The sequence below is a fragment of the Rhinolophus sinicus genome, linkage group LG10 (assembly GCF_036562045.2).
Source record: "Rhinolophus sinicus isolate RSC01 linkage group LG10, ASM3656204v1, whole genome shotgun sequence".
Taxonomy (NCBI): Eukaryota; Metazoa; Chordata; class Mammalia; order Chiroptera; family Rhinolophidae; genus Rhinolophus; species Rhinolophus sinicus.
In genome coordinates, this window is record NC_133759.1 from 50,304,401 (window position 1) to 50,319,552 (window position 15,152).

Here is a 15,152-nt window from a genome sequence, read left to right on the forward strand (position 1 = left end):
GATGTGCCAGTATAATCAAACCTCTCGCTATGAAAGACCTCATTGTCTTCTAGAGCAAGGGTTGGCAAACTTTTTCTGTAAAGGGACGGAAAGTAAACATTTTAGACTTTGTTGTCCATGCAATCAGTCTCTGTTGCAACTCTTCAACTCTGCCCTATAAAAGCAACTATAGACGATACATAAATGAATGGGGGTGGCTGTGTTCCAATAAAACTATTTACAAAAACAGGTGGCAGGTAGGACTCGGACTGTGGGCCACAGTTTACTGACTAGAGTTCTAGATTTTCCATTTTCAGTTCAGATCTCTCTGAGGGCCTCTTTCCCCTGTCCCTTTATCTACCTTCAGAATTTAACACGATTCCTACCCTCACTTGATCAGGGCCCCCCACCTCCGATACAGCTGAATGAAGGTTAACCAGCACGAAAGCAGAGCACCACACGGGGGGTGCAGGAGAACAGAGAGGACCCAAGAGGACTGATATTTTGGGGGATGGGAGGCATGTAGACTTGAGAACTAAAGCTGAGGGGTGGATCAGGTGAGGAGCCACTCCCCAATGTACCCACAAAAGTGGATGCATTGGATACGGTATTCACATCTATCCTGTCTGGATGTGCTCTTGGATTCTGTGTGTGAGCCGGATGTGACTAGGGGCCAATTATGGGCTGTACTCTCAAGCTAAGCATAGTACAGAAAGTAGTGTCCGTAGATCACTCTGGAGACTGGTACAAAGCAGTTTCAAAGCTAAGACAAGATTATTTCACCCACTGCCACTTCTAACAAAGTCTGCTGAGCAGCAGTTAGATACAGCAGGGTAAGTATGGCGCAGGTCAGAGCCAGGGTGGCTCAGTCCTGGCTCATGACCTTGGGCAAGACAGTTAACATCTATCTGTTTCATGTATTTAGAATGGGAATCCAAATGCTTGTTCCATACAAGGATAAGCAAGAATATACATTCCAGGCGATCTGCCTCCAGAGAAAAGATAACATTTAATAAAGGGAAGAAAAATCCCTCATCCCAACAAGTATTTGATGGTTTGCCTTCAATGCAAGGTGGGGCTGAAAGAGATAAAAATACTTGGTGGGGAGAGACAGGAATGTAGAGATGAGATAGGGACAAAAACTGTGACTCAAGGTTGGAATTTCAAAAATCACAAAAATCAACACCTAAGCCAGTCTGTAGGAACAACATATAGCTTCTTGGAGAAGTTGACACAGAAGCGAGGGATGTGAGAATAAGCAGGCATTAGCTGGGGAAGGTAAGCGGGAGTAGGCACCTTCTACATGTGAAGCTCCACAGGGAGCAAGGCCCAATAAAGAGAAGGAGCAGAGTAAGTGTGTGGAAGGAGCAGGTCTGTTCAGTGTTACTGGACTCTAAAGCTGGAGCCAGGTTCTGGTGCAAAATGAGGCTGAGGGTTAGGCCAGGGCAGGCAATGGAGGGCCTTAATGTCCCAATAAAGAACACAGAGTTTATCCTGCATGATGGTGGAAGGTATTAAGCAGGGCAGTGATGAGGAATGCAGAGTTAATTAGAACAGAATCGGGCTGGAAGCAGAGGGGCCAGTCAGAAAGCCGTTGCCTAATTCAAACAAGCAAAGAGATCAGAATGAAGGCAGAGGACAGAAGGGATGGGGAGGAGGGTGTAGTTTCAAGAAATATTTACAGGCTAACATTAGCGGGACCTGATGAGCAATCAGATGTGAGGGTGGGGGATTGCAAGCGACAGGGAGGAACTAAGAATGACTCTCAGATCTCTGGCCTGGACAGCTGGGCAAATGGCTGGGCTGTATTCCTATGAGGCCAGACCACCCCACATCCCAATGTGACCTTTCCAACTATAGAGAGAATCACTCTCCCAGAAAATGGGCAATCTGGAAAAACCTCCCAAGATGGCAAGATAAAACCCAGTTTGGAAACATCCTGGTAACAAGGACTGGAAATCCTAATTACAGTATAAATAAAAGGCCAGCAGAGATGAACAGCTATAGGAGGCTACTTATTCAAGCTGGTTTCACTGTACAAGGCAGTATTTCTACAATGTTTCAATGTCTTGCCTGCAAAATACACAAAACTATAAAATGTGTATCACATGGATGTCTGGGTGTTTTCTAGCCACACCATACGTCAGATGAACATTTTCTCTCTTGCAGTATTTCATTAGACAGAACATTTTTAAACAATGGAGGAAATTTTATTAAGTATATATTTCAAATGATCTACCCCCAAAAAAGATTTGAGTGGGTGGGTATCCATGTACTGTTTAGGTTTATAAATTATTGTTATTCCTATAACTTTCTAAATATTTTCAAGTTGTCTTAAGTAGTGTACACATCATTAAATAGATGTCAAATTATTATGGAAAATGACATGGGATTGCTGGCCACTTAAAGAACCATGAGTCTTGGATAACTGCATTCAAAAAGATATGTGGGGTAAGAAAAAAAATGAAAATGAGCAGTGAAAGGTTCAGGAGCTTAACAAAATCTGTTCCCTGAGGGTAATTCAAGGTCTACAAGCTGTGTCCAAACTCAAACAAAGAACCAGGATTCTGGCATCTATATTCCAAATGCTTCCCTAATGGAACATTTTATAAAAACTAGAGGAGAAAAAGCCCTCCAAACTGGAGGACACACCAGGATCTTATGTAATTTACCAAGAATTGAAATAAATTGCTCTCACAAACAGACTCCTGATCTTCCTGTTTCACACTGTGAGATGTATCTGCGTTCCACCGACTGTGGAACAATTGAACAGAAGTATGATCCAGGTTTGAATCCTGGCTCTATCACTAACTAACCACATTCCTTTGAATAAAGCATCCTCCTCGACTCCCTCACCTTCCCTCTCTACATCTGAAAAATGAGGAGGTTAGACAAGGTCACCACGGACCTTCCCAGCCAGGTCCTCCGCTAGGCGGCCTGTGGGGAGCCCTCCCACACGCTGCGGCCCCACAGCACTCCACAAGCTTATCATTAATTTCCTGTTTAGTGTCAGTCTTCACGCCTGGAAGGCAGCGCTCTCAGAACGAGGGTCTTGTAATCTTGTTGATTTCTGTGTACCCAATGTTTGTGCAATGCTTGGCACTCACAAGAAGCTCAGTAAATATTTTCAAGTAACTAACTCCCTCCAGGGAAGTTCCCAATCCTTTTTCTTTTTTTTTTTTTAAATGTGTTTAAATTGAGGTATAATAGACATATAACATATTAGTTTCAAGTGTATAAAAATTTTTTAATGTAGTTACTAACAATGCCAGAATTAAAATCCCGGTCTCCTTACACCCCCAGGAAATGGAGACCAACTCAGTTCCACGTTGGATCCCTGTCCACCCTCCCTTGGCTGTCAGATCCTTTGGGGACTTGCCCCATCTGCTTTCCCAGTTACTGGTTTCTCCCCAACCAGGCCCTGAAGGGCCATGTTCCTCAACCATTCCCCAGAGCTTTCAGATTCTTCTGAAAGGAAACAAAAACTCCATTTAAGTCTGTCTCAGATTTTATGTTAATAACGATTAAAGAAACTGAGCATTTTTTTTTTTTTAATGGTACATGATAGGGAAATTAAAAAGGTAAATACAATCTCCAAGTAATTTCTCAGAACCGGGCCTTGTCTCACCTAATTCCTATCTCTTCTTAAAGATCACAGGGAATCACCCACCCCAGGGAGTTCCTCCATTCCTTTGTTCTTGAATAGAGTCAACCTCTGGTTCCTTCCTCATCTCCTTGTCTGGGATTCCTCTTCCTCAGCCAGCAGAGAGGGAAGCTCCCACTCTAAACTTTCTCTCTTGACAGTTGGCCCTCTGTCTCTGCGTTATCCACATCCACGGATTCAACCAATCGTGGATCAACAATATTCAAAGAGTGAAAAATGTTACGTTGTTGCTGATGAGTACTAAGTAGTTAAGCCTACAATGGTTGCATCTGTAGTGAACACTTACAGGTATTTTTATTTGCTATTATTCCTTAAACAATACAGTATAACGACTAGTTACATAGCATTTGCACTGTATTAGGTATTACTAGGTTGGTGCAATAGTAATTATGCTTTTTGCATTGTTGAAATTTGCCGTTTGATATTGGAACACATTCTTATATAAATGTGGTTATGTTATACATTATTTTAACGAACATTTCTCGTTTTATGTTTTTTTGCTAATGACCTATTAATTGCTGTTTATTTTATATGTATTTTAGACTATGGAAATGATGTTAGACAAAAAGCAAAATCGAGTGATTTTGTTATTTGAGTTCAAAATGGGTCGTAAAGCAGCGGAGACAGCTCGCAGCATCAACAATGCATTTGGCTGAGGAACTGCTAACGAACGTTAAGTGCAGCGGTGGTTCAAGAAGTTTTCCAAAGGAGATGAGAGGCTTGAAGATGAGAAGCGGAGTGGCCGGCCATTGGAAGTTGACAACAGCCAACTGAGAGCAACCATCGAAGCTGATCCTCTTCCAACTACACAAGAAGTTGCCGAAGAACTCAATGCTGGCCATTCAATGGTTCTCCGGCATTTGAAGCAAATGGGAAAGTGAAAAAGCTCGATAAGTGGGTGTCTCACGAGCTGACCGCAAATAAAAAAAAAAATCGTTGTTTTGAAGTGTCATCTTCTCTTATTCTACGCAACAACAACGAATCATTTCTCGATAGGATTGTGACATGTGATGAAAAGTGGAATTTATACGACAAGCAGTGATGACCAGCTCTGTGGTTGGACTGAGAAGAAGCTCCAAAGCACTTCCCAAAGCTAAACTTGCACCAAAAAGAGGTTATAGTCACTGTTTAGTGGTTTGCTGCTGGTCTGATCTACAGCTCTCTGAATGCTGGCAAAACCATTACATCTGAGAAGTATGCTCAGCAAATCGATGAGATGCACTGAAAACTGAAATGCCTGCAGCTGGCAATGGTCAACAGAAAGGGCCCAATTCTTCTCCACGACAACACCCGACTGCATGTCGCACAACCAATGCTTCAAAAGTTGAACGAATCGGGCTACAAAGTTTTGCCTCATCCACCATATTCACCTGACATCTTGCCAACCGATTACTACTTTCAAGCATCTCAACAACTTTTTGCAGGGAAAACGCTTCCACAACCAGCAGGATGAAGAAAATGCTTTCCAAGAGTTCATCAAATCCCGAAGCACAGATTCTTACACTACAGGAATAAATAAACTTATTTCTCATTGGCAAAAATGTGTTGATTGTAATGGCTCCTATTTTGGTTAATTAAAATGTGACTGACTTTAGTTATAATGATTTAAAATTAAGAGTCTGAAACCGCAATTACCTTTGCACCAACCTACTATAAATAATCTAGAGATGATTTAAAGTATACAGGAGGATGTGCATAGGTGATAGGCAAATACTATACCATTTTATATAAGAGACATGAACACCCTCGAATTTTGGTACCCCTGAGGGATCCTGGAACAAATACCCCACAGATACCGGATACCTAGCGAGAGCTGTATTTCTATCCACTGATTGTTGATCTCCCTCCCCTGAGCCTCAGGCCCTGGGGAATGGTTGTGGCTCCTTCAAAGGAGGAACTCCAGACTAGCATAAACAAACAACTTACCCTAAAACTCCCAGCTCAGAGCAGCCACTTTGCTGTGCAGTCTCCAAGTCTCCAAGATAGGACTTGCTTACATCCACTGCAGAAGGGACTCCCCCAGGAAGAGGCTCTGAGCCAGCCACACCCATCCCAGGTACCTCCCCTCTTTCCTCAATTTTTCCTAGAACCTTCCTCTTGACACTAACCCAGGTTGAGTTCAAGTTTTGCATATTTTTTTTCTGATGATTTTTGGTGGTCCTTATATGGCCACTTTCATTTCATTCCAGTCCCGCCAATGTGGAAGTTTTAAAGCATGCTTTCAAATAGACAAACAAAAAATAGACAAAGCTAATACATAATTTGTAGGGATACACAATGGGTAAGAAAATGTATAAAGGAAAGTAAGGCAGAGATGACCACAGACGTGAAGTAAGTAGTTATTGGTGGTTGAGGAGGTAGGGGATGGTTTGAACAGAATCTCTTGGAGGGCTTCTCAGGTAACTAGAAACTTCTAGGTCCTTTCATGAGTGATGAATTCAAAGATGTTATAAATTCATTACCTATACATGTGTTTTAGCTGTTTTCTGTATTTGTATTATACTTAACAATAAAAAGTTTTGCTTTTTTAAAGCTCTCATCCTCTTTGACTCTAAAATTTAATGAAGGAATAACAATCAACTGGATTTCTGTAAATAGAGAAACATACAAGTCTCTTCCCATGTTTCCACAAATTCTCATCACTGCAATAAATATTTCACATCCAATTTCCCTTCGTCTCCATCCATGAATCAAAGCAGATCTGGCTGAAGACAGAGAGTATGTCTAAGGAAAGCTAGGCTCGAGAAAACTGGATGGTGGACAACTTGGGGGAATAAAAGACTTGAGTAGTCACTAAAAATATAATAACCCTTTCCTTTTATGTCCATTAAAATATTTTCAAGAATTGCCATGTGCAGAAAACTGTGAAGCAAAGAAAATCAACAATCATGTTACTATTATGACACCTACTGTTACTGCATGCCTGCAAATAAGTATTTAATGGACTTCATCAAATTTAATCTTTACAGCAACCCTAGGAGGTAGATATTATTTTTCGTAATAATCCTACATAGTGTGCAGTGCTATTTTTCTGACAAGCCAATCCCACCCTCACCTCTGGACCTTTGCATACTCTGTTCCCTCTACCTGCAATGCTCTTTCCCCCAACTCTTTGTGTGGCTGGCTCCTGGTTCTCCCTCAGGTCTTAGCTTAAGTGTCACACACTCCTCATTTCACAATTAGCCTTCTTCCTCATTCTGATACTTATTCAAATATATCCCTAACACATTCAGAGCTCAGAAAATCAACTGTCCAATTCCTTACTTCCTGCTCACAACCGTGGTAAAACCTTCCTAACTAACGGATCATCCTGATGACCGCATCGTCCTGGAATTCTTTTCAATAAATACCCAGCAGGAATGATGCAATCTATCTTGAGATCCACATACCTTTTGACAAGGAACCATGACAAAGCAAGCAATTAATACATGGGCCTGGCCATCAAAAATGGTCTTGCTAGTTCCTGTTAAGAATAAAGAAATGAACAGTGCTATTCACAATCACCAATCTTCAGGCTGGGAAGGGAGAAAACCCTGCCCTCTATGCAAAGACAAAGCCAAGGAAAAGAATCTTGATTTCTCCACAAAACAGTGTACTTGGGTTTGGTTAGGTCAAGTTTTAATGGTAAACTTTAGACAACAATAAAGATGGCGAACAAAATCCTCCAGACATTAGAAGAAAGAATAGTAATAGCTGCGTGCACTTAGTCCAACAGGGAAGTATACAGAGTGTTTCTAAAATTTATTTCATAGCTAAAATTTATGTTTAGCTTGGTTTTGCGGCTGCCTCTGCAGCCTGTATGTGCAGAGCATTATAAATACTCTTCAGGGGTCCTGCCTCCCTCCCACGCCCCATAACATCAATCAAATTAACCAAGTAGCCTTTAGGAGGGTGCTCTGTGGACCAAACCAACTGCACGCAAACCGCTTGGCCACAGGAGCCTTGCCATTTCCTCCTCAGCCTCCTAGCCCCTGTGGCCTCCAGCGTGGAGACGGTGTCCAGCCTCTCAATTTACGGGAACCCCTCGCCCACCTCCTGCGCGTGGGTAGTCAAGGCCATATTTAGCTCAACCTACTCATACTTCACTTCGCCAGACCAGGTAAAGCCAGACACCAAATGAGCACAAAGAAGAAAGGGCTTTCTGTGTCAAGTATCTGTCTGTGTGAACTCAGTGGCTTTTTAAAGGCTACCACTTTGGTGCCTACATGTCAAATTCTTTGGGTGTTTAATTTAGAGGAGGAAAATATAGTCATCTAATGCCAGCAAGCAGAATTAAAGACGCTATGATGTTTCAAGGAAAGAAAATAAAACAATCTGGGAATGGATATACATATAGGTGCACATATATGTATATATGTGCATATACACCATACGTGCATGTGTGCTCAAACAATGAGGGGATGGCTTGCTGCCAAACATTAAGAAAAGCTTCAAAAATTTACGATGCTGGGAAAAAGTACACAAAGACATAAATCTTAGATTTTTCTCCCAGTCAATGTTAAACTACCAGAACAGGCATGCAAATCTTTAATATAATATAACCCCCCCCCCCCCAATTGAGAGTTTAACAGAAAACCTAAAATTGACAATGGTCTCAACAACCATGTCAGAAAATGACTGAATAAAAATTAATTAATTAATTAATTAATGAAAATGACTGATTATTTGATCAATGCTAACTACAGTACTGATGATGATGGTGATAACAAAATAATTGTTTCTGTCATTTCCTGAGTACATCCCATGAACAAAGAGCTATGATAATGACTTTACGTTGAGATGTCATTGATTCACAAAAACCTATAAGGTAGGTAGTCTTTTTATCCCCATTTTAAAGATGAGAAAACTGAGGCACAACAAGATTAAGCAATATCAATATCACACACAGCCGTAAACTGGTAGAAGAGGGAATGGATTCCAGACTTATGTAACTCTAAAGAATGAAAAGTGACAGCCATTGATATGCAGCCTCCCCTACAAAATGGGAAATGGCAAACAAAAAACAAATCTAGAAAAAAAAAATGGAAAGTAACTCAGGGAATCTTCTGAATAATTTAGGCCTCAGAGGAGTCAATGTCATCCACATAATTTTGGCAACAAAATTTCTGTGTGTTTGTGAATGGCTATGAGTCTTTCTTGGTAATAGAAGCAGTCATCTGAAATGTTGGAAACCCAATCAGTGTATTACTGATATGATGCCTAAAAACTAGCTTGCTTCATTTCAAAATAAAATAGTGTGGTCTGAAAAAAAAAAGATAAAGTTACAAAACCTACCAGAACATTCCCATTTCCATGCACATCGCCCCTATTCTAAATCGTCACCTTGGAGGTGGTTGCTTATTCTAAAGAGGCATCCTTTTCTACAATGCATTTAGGGAAGCCTGCCTTTGGATCCATCTCCAGAGTCTGTGACAAAGCACCACACCAGCAGCATAATTTTACAGCCACACGTCTTCTAGAACCAAGTCTGGGGAATAACGCTGCTGATGAAAATAGGAAACTGGCTTTAGGAAAGAATGTGTCGTGATTACAAAAGAGTAAGTTCTTTTGTATGGCTTGGTAGGGACAAGAGGCATGCCAGAAAGCTTTTAAGTAACAGCCGCCATGCTGGGAAATGTACACAAGTTCCACTGTGTGTGATGGATAAAAAGGGAAACATTCATTTGGAAATATGAGTGTCAATACCTAGGCTGTTTAAGCGGCTGGCAGGGATGCAGTCATCATGCTCCCAGGCTCGGCGCTCCCCACACCGTGCCTGGCACACAGCAGGTGCCCACCGCCCAGTGGTGGGGGCCTCAATGACTCTACCCATCTGCCAATTAAACAAACAAACTCTTTGCTAATGAGAAAATTCTTTGCTCGTACAACAGTTATCAGGTCAAAGACCTAAACACTCACAAAAGTACGGCTTTATTGGAGAACTGAAATACGAAGAAAAACCTGCTCTAAAGGCCGGCTGCTCATTTTGCCACCTTTCTCCAGATGTTTCCAGTCTGCAGACTGTGTTTCCTACATGTGTGCACACAGGGTACCTGCCACACACAGCAGTGGCTCTGAGGGCAGGGTGGGAATTAAGTTTCCTCTGGCCCCTTCAGTATGCTGCCCTCCCCTGCTCCCGACAGCCACTCCAAGCGGCTTCTAATGAGAACAGTGCCCCCTGCAGCTTCAACGAGAAAGGAAAACCAACCCCGGCAGATCTCCCAAGACCCACTTCTTCAAGTGCCAACAAGAATGTCTCTTGCAAGAAAACCCTGTTCAAACCAACCTTAGGACAGAACCTGGATGGTGCTTCCTCTATTTATGGTAAGTCTATCAGATTATTTAGCCATTCATTTATTCCCACATTTACTAATAATTAATAAATTATTATCATGTTACCTATTGGCACTACGATGACAGAGTTGAGTAAGACACAGGTCCTCACATCCCAGGAGGTCACCACCGAGTGTCAGTCAGAACATACACACCCTGTTCTCTCCCTGAACACTGAACACTGAACACTGAAGACCAGCGTAGGCACTCTTCTCTTTCCTGCAGGACACAGCTGCCCGGTCCCTCTCTACTCTGTGCCAGGCTGCGGCTCCCAATCCACAGAAATGCTATGGGAGCTTATTTCCCATTCTGCTTACTTATAATACTGCATTTATTCAACTGTTAGTCAAAAATATTTATTGAAAGCCTATGATGGGTCATAGTAGGCTGGACACAAAAGAGTCCTACATTATAGTGAGGGAGATAGAGGAAGTTCCATGTGCTCACGGGAAAGAGAGCTAGGAAACAAGCGCACGGATAACTGTGCATTGTTTTGTAGGCTGTGATATGCAAGATGAAGAAAGAGAAAGTAAGGTGGGGACAGAAAGAATGGAAAGAATAATTGATTAGACCATTTGGAGAACACTTCTCTGAGGAGATAACATTTGAGCAGAGATTTGACATGAAGTGAAGGAATAATTCACACCCATATCTGAAGAAAGAACATTCTAGTCAAGGGAAGAGTCAGTTCCAAGACCCAAGGGCAGCATAGGCTTGGAGGCTGGTGTGCTGGAGCAGTCAGTGAGGGGGACAGTGGGAGGAGGGGTCCCAAAGAACACCAGGGCCAATCACACAGGACACTGCAAGGATATGTACAGTGAGGTCTCCGGGAAACCCTCGCAAGTATAAATTAACAACATGACATCATCAACACCCTCATCAGCATCATCACAGCACCAGCTAACACTTACTCTGTGATGTGTGCTATTCTCTAAATGACCACGGCATTAGGAAGTGGGTACTGTCATCACCTGACAGCCCCTAATAAACTTAACCACCTGTAGCACATCACACAGCTAGCAAGTGGCAACATGGGGAGTCATCCCAGGAGCCCATGTGTGGGGGCAGAGCCCCAGAAAGCAGTTTCCAGGCTCTCGGCCTCACATAGACAGGTGCTGGCTCAGGTAGTAAATGGCCATCAACTGTGATTGCATGGCCATCAGCTGTGGCTAGTTGGCCGTCAGCTGTAACCAGTGAGCCATTGGCCACTAATATAACTGCTGTGGCTGTGCTAGCAGAAAAGAGGGAGGAAGAACGGGGGCTAGCAAGAAGATGGCGGCTGGGCTGGCAAGTGTGGATGGCGGTTTGCGGACAGTGTGGATCCAGCCTCCATTGAGAGTATAGTGCTGCCAGAGAGAATATAGTGGTATGACTCCCCTACCTATGGCTCCGTGGGTGTTCCTTTTTGGCCTCACCATATCCTGCGTTCTTGTGTGGGGAGCGGGAGCAGAGACCCCGCGGGCCTCCCTGCATGACACCATGAAACCAGTGTGGTAAAAACACACTTTACACAAAGCAATTACAACTGTAAATGATAAAGAGATTAAAAATATTGACACCAACCCCCAAATTGTAAAACAAGCCCTATTAATGTTATGTGAATGAATGTCAGTGGCTTCGCATCAGACTCCAGTGAGTGGCTCCCATGTGAATTCCCAAAATCCTGGGGGCAAAGCACTCAGAGGTGAAGACAAGTAAACTGGGAAGACGGCATGAGATGGTGGAAAAGCCCTGCTGGGTGGGGGTCTCACTGCCGTTCAGGTGGGGGACGCTGGTGGAGGGTTCAAGTGAGACTGTGCCATTAAATACAAGAGTGGCAAAAAAGTAATGTGATTTGAGATGTAACTAAATTGACAAAATAAACATTGTAAGTATGCATCTTGACTATTTTATCTATATCCCAGTAAGTTTATATATGTAAACTTGAAAAAAAAATTTGTTTTGAAATTTCTCTTTGAGAACTAGTAAGTGGGTTTACAATCAGGGTAGCTTATATTTGGGCATATACAATGACATTTCCTGACTCATAAATGATGTAAGAAAGTGCTCATCAAAACCAGGGAAGGGGCCAAACCTTCAACCCAGGAACATTTGCTAGAAACCCCAACAGAGCTGCAGGAACTGCCTTGGATGGAACTGCCTCAGGCTGCCTTTGTTTAGAATGTTCAGCTTCTGAACTTGTACGGCTGCCTACTCCAACCTACAAAAAAAATTCTTCTCCCATCTCCTACTGTGTCTTATACTACTATGATTGTCTGTCCATTCAACAGGGTAAGGAAGAAGCAAGAACCTAGTCTCAGAAATCCAAGAGGTTAGTACAGAGCCTGACACAAAAGGCCATGGAATGAATAAATATATGAACAAAACTTTCATAAGAATTTAAAATATGAGATATCACCTTCTCTTTATGAGAAGAGAAGGGGGGGAACAAATGTTAAGCATAAACATTACAGAATCTTTTACAATTGAACAGAGGGTCCTCCCACCACCTGTAATCTCTCTCCCAAAGGTCACAGTCCCTCAAGAAGCAATTCAAACTACCACCTTGGTCTCAAACATTGGACTCTAACATGCATGTGCTAATTCCCGTGCAGGGAAACTTTATCCAGGTGAGCCCAGCCACAGTCTAGAATGGCCTTAATCGCCCATTTAGAGTATGGGGGCAAACAACCTTGTAAGATGGGTAAAAGAGTAAAGCCATCATTAAGGCAGGTTAAGAGAGGTGCAGTTCATTCAGAAATTACAGGCCCATTTATGATCAGACTCAGGCATCCAGGAGACATACATTCAAGGTTTTATTGTTGAACCGTGAACATTTTCAAATTTGTGGTCTTCTAATTTTCCATAAAAATCCTTTCACGGTCAAAAAAGCACCACCAAAATATAAAGAAGCCTGCTGGTAATGACACGGGGACACTCTGTGCTTCATTTGCTACCCGTATAATTGATTTTGACAGCATAACGAGAACCTAAAGCACTGTATTCCAAACTGCCAATGAACTGCTTTAGCAGGAAGAGGGCAAAACTGCATCCCAGTGAGAATTAACAAAGGATACCCTAAAATTTCAAGTTCAGATTTTAAGACTGGAATAGTGTCCACATCTTCCTCCAAAACGTTCTTCATCCAATTTGAATGTGGGGCACAGAATGATGTGAGCTTATAATCAGAAGTCAATACAGATTCCAGAGTCAAGAGTGATAGAAGGAACTACTACCATGCCGGTCATAAACATTTTTCAAGTTTGCTTCACATTAACATTTTTTAAGGAGGTGCCATTTTTAAAAAGTACATCAAACATAGAATTTTCTTGGCCATCATTCCAGCAGAACAGTGTTTTAATCAAGTTGCAGGCGCAAAACCATTGCTGGATGCCTAGGTGAATTCTGAGTTGGCAAAGATAATACTTAATAAAGATAATGTTTAATAACAAGTAACACCTCAGAGATTGTTTAACCTCAAACTATAATCAAAGAACCGACTGCATCTCTCAGTGTTCAGCACTGTGAATTGTTTAGATCAGCATTTACCCAAGTCCCAGAAAATGCCAATTCTTTGCAGTGTTAATAGGTGTTCCAGAAAAACAAAAAATACTTCTTTTGTCAAATGATTTGGAGAAATTTTGTATTAAAGAACATGAAACAGTTCTCTGGAGTGCAGGACTTCTCAGAGTCTTTAATATGCGAATATGCCTGGTGTTTCTATTAGGGAAAGATAGAGTAGTATCAATGGCATTTGACAAATGGAACCCTTTTTTCTGATAGTATTGTACAGAAGTCACTTTGAAAAACATGCTTTGGGAAATGCGAACCTAGATAATATCAACCCGGTTTTTGTCAAATTAGCCTCTTTTCTATTTTCCCACAGCTCACTATGACCCACACAGTGGGGGGGTGGGATAGCCCCTATTGACATAGTGGCTTATTAAAACAATAGTCTACGTCACAAACAATTACATTTAAAAGCCACATGGCTCCTGCCCTTGAGAAATAAGTCTGTAACCCAGGTGGCTCAATTCTGAGGAGTTCTTGCATTAATATCTCGTGTCCAGACTGTCAGAGTTCCACTCTTTATCTTAAACCAAAAAAAGTGACAATTGGTGGATATATTATTAGAAGCAAATACTTTAAAGGAAAAAAAAAATGTTTCAGTGCACATTATAAAAGTCTTCTCAAAATGCTAGACCTTGCATTTCAAACGGAGAACAGAAAGAGTTGTTAGAATAAATTATCTCTAAAGCCAGATAATATATTACACGGCTGATGCTGAAGGAAACCAATTCCCCCCATTTTCCTGGATACCCAAATATAGAGGACGTCCCTGCCACTGACACGAATGCTGTGTTTGGGCAGCTGTCCTCTCTGCTGCTTCTTTTAAGTCATCGCATGTATGCCTCCTTCATTTAATCCCAGGACCCCAGGAACTCAAGAGTTAAAAAGGGCCTGACCCCAAGACAAGTCTATCATTTTGTAGATGAGAAAACAGGCTCAGAGAGAGAAAAACACAGTCACTTACTCAAAGCCACACAGCAAGTTAGTGACTGGTCCTAGAACAGAACACAGACCCCCAACTCCATGGTACTCTCATCCCTCACCCATGCAGATACTCCTAGCTCTACTGCAGAGCTGTGGTGCAGAAGACCATCTGGAAGCTTCTGCTCTGGCTGCCTGGAGCCGAGGCTCCCGCTGCAGACTCATCGTATTGTTACCTCTTTCAAAATGTTAACGCACATTCTGGTTTGATTCCAGAAGCTGCTTCAAATCCGGTGCCTGGGAAGGACCCCTTCAGTCAGGAGAAAAGATCTGGAGATATTTGAGGGTAAAGAATCTTGTCTTATTGATTGTGAAATCCCAGCAGGTAGCCCAGTGCCTGGAACACAAATCCTCAAACACCATCACTGTGACCATCTGCTAAACTGACAGCAGAGCCGTCCATGCCTCTAAGAAGCATTTCAGTCCATCCCAGTAGTTGAAAGACGCTTAGTCACTACCCCATAAAACCCATGTGAAGCCTCCTTACCCAAGTCTATGCCCCCTAATTTTTCTCTGTTTTGGGATACCCTGACCATCCTCTTCACTGTTGCTATAGTTACTGAGGACAATCTAAAGCATAAAAAGAAACAGTCCTGTACAGGAGAGACAGGGATGCCCCACTTGTGACTGAGACCTGAAGAGAATGCCAGCTCTCTCTCTTGTTTAA

At 42.2% G+C, this 15,152-nt stretch overlaps 1 protein-coding gene across 16 annotated transcripts in view; it reads right to left on the bottom strand.

Annotated features, from left to right (window-relative positions):
• ERC2 (ELKS/RAB6-interacting/CAST family member 2) overlaps positions 1-15,152 on the bottom strand; it is a 918,423-nt gene that overhangs the window by 408,258 nt on the left and 495,013 nt on the right. The gene's annotated exons all lie outside the window — the stretch shown is intronic.